General features: G+C 38.6%; 1 pseudogene; it reads left to right on the forward strand.

Moving 5' to 3' along the window:
* The first annotated feature begins 1,192 nt into the window (after positions 1-1,192).
* On the forward strand, positions 1,193-1,990 carry LOC102865175 (annotated as a pseudogene).
* The last annotated feature ends 422 nt before the right edge of the window (positions 1,991-2,412 follow it).

Genomic DNA, 2,412 nt, shown 5'->3' on the forward strand with positions numbered 1-2,412 from the left:
ATGGAGGTAGGATGTCCTCCTGCGTTCTGCTGTTGCCCTCTGGCTGATAAACTTGCAGCCAAGAAAAAGAGATTACTTAACATTCAACATACGTTAATTAATGTACTTTATTAAAATGTGTTATTGTTGCCTTTTATTCATTGTTAGCACTTAATTCACTGCTGTAGGGGATATACTAAAACCATTAGGGCTTTCTAAACAGGCAGCTTTCTAAACTCACACAGCTGAGTTAGATTGAAAATATGGGGATTGCTTCCTTCACTTCTCATTTCCTTAAAATAATTACGTTTGGCTCGATATGTGGTAAATCATAATTTAAAAATTTATCACATCAAGCAGATTGGAAAAATACTTTTGCAAATTATGTGGGAGGTTTACCCTAGGACTTCATACTGAATATGTTTGAAATTCTCAGTGATGAAAAGAGATCAAGTCTTGAACATTTACGACTGAGAAAGCGATTTAAGTGTGTGATATATATATACACAGAGACACACACTGGAACTTTATTAATAAAACAAACTTAAAAAAAAACCCACCCACAAACAAATTGAATTTGAAGAAACTAGGTATCCAGTCCAACCAAATTCACTGTTGTTGGTTCTTTCTCACAGTGATCCTCAACCGAGTTTCTGAGACAATACATCTTTTCCAAAGGAGACTGCCTATCTTTCCTTCAAGGGATCCCAGATGGATTTGAACAACCAGAGATATGAGGCATCTGGGTGGAGAGCACGACTCCTTACCACTCGAGCATTGTTACTGTGGTTGTTTACTGTAGAGTCAGAACTCACCTATAGCTGACCCTTGGCACGTTTTCAGAGGCAGTTAATCACAGGGAAGGAGATTACTCATCCTTCTGGTGCCTCGAACCATGTGCCTTTGGGATTGCACTGCAGCTACTTGCCAATAGGCCACCAGAGAGCTCCCTTAATAAAGCAAACAATAAATTTAATGATCTGTTAGCATGATATTCTTTTTTAATAGAATCTTTTTTTCACACTTTTTAAAAGACAACAAAAAAGCAAAATCATATGTGTAATTTCTTAGGGACACTTCGTCAGGAGGGAACAGGAGCTGGAAAAAGGCATATCAGAAAAAGAAAAAGAAGAAGGGAAAACCATCAACCTGAAAGATTGACACATGAAAGAGTGACTTTAGAAATGGACCAAGACCTTTTCGTTTTGCCACCATGGTGGTCTGCAAGAACAAGCGCCTTACAAAAGGTGGCAAAAAGGAGCCAAGAAGAAAGTGGTTGATCCATTTTCTAAGAAAGATTGCTATGATGGAAAGACACCAGCAATGTTCAACATAAGAAATATTGGGAAGACATTAGTCACAAGGACTCAAGGAACCAAAATTGCATCTGAGGGACTCAAGGGTCGTGTTTTTGAAGTGAGCCTTGCTGATTTGCAAAATGACGAAGTTGCATTTAGAAAATTCAAGCTAATTACTGAGGATGTTCAAGGCAAAAACTACCTCACCAACTTCCATGGCATGGATCTTACCCAGGACAAAATGTGCTCCATGGTAAAAAAATGGCAAACCATGATTGAAGCACATGTTGATGTCAAAACCCCTGATAGTTATTTGCTCCGTCTATTTTGTGTTGGTTTTATGAAAAAAAAAACGCAACAATCACATTGGGAAGACATCTTATGCTCAGCACCAACAGGTCCACCAAATCCGGAAGAAAATGATGGAAATCATGACCCGAGAGGTGCAGACAAATGACTTGAAAGAGGTGGTCAATAAATTGATTCCAGACAGCATTGGAGAAGACATAGGAAAGGCTTGCCAGTCTATTTATCCTCTCCATGATGTATTTGTTAGGAAAGTAAAAATGCTCAAGAAGCCCAAGTTTGAACTGGGCAAACTCATGGAGCTTCATGGTGAAGGTGGGAGCTCTGGAAAAGCTACTGGTGATGAGATGGGTGCAAAAGTTGAATGAACTGATGGTTATGAGCCACCAGTTCAAGAATCTGTTTAAAATTCGGCCTTTTAATAATTAAAAATAAAAATTATTATTTATTAAAAAAATGGACTAAAAATATCAGCAATCGTGAGAATGGTGCAAGATGGTGTAAGCTTGAGATCTGTTGTTTAAAGGCTCACTATGAGGCGCTTTGGTGAAGTACTGGCAAGAAGCCGTGCTGCTATCCCAAAGGCACACTGTTCAAGGCCACCAGGTGCTCTGCAATAGAAGGATGGGCATATTCTCTCATGCAATAGCTGCCTCTGAAAACCTGCAGGGGGTCAGCAATGTGTCAAACACAATAACAGTGAGAAATAATATACTCGACAGCACCTCATCATGACAAGAGACAAAACTGAAAAGTACTTTTTTAAATACACAGTTAAAATGTAAATTTATTTTTTTGCAGCCAAATTACATGAGATGTTGTTGTTGTT

The sequence above is a fragment of the Elephantulus edwardii genome, unplaced genomic scaffold (assembly GCF_000299155.1).
Source record: "Elephantulus edwardii isolate Elephantulus edwardi_28Jun2011 unplaced genomic scaffold, EleEdw1.0 scaffold00153, whole genome shotgun sequence".
Taxonomy (NCBI): Eukaryota; Metazoa; Chordata; class Mammalia; order Macroscelidea; family Macroscelididae; genus Elephantulus; species Elephantulus edwardii.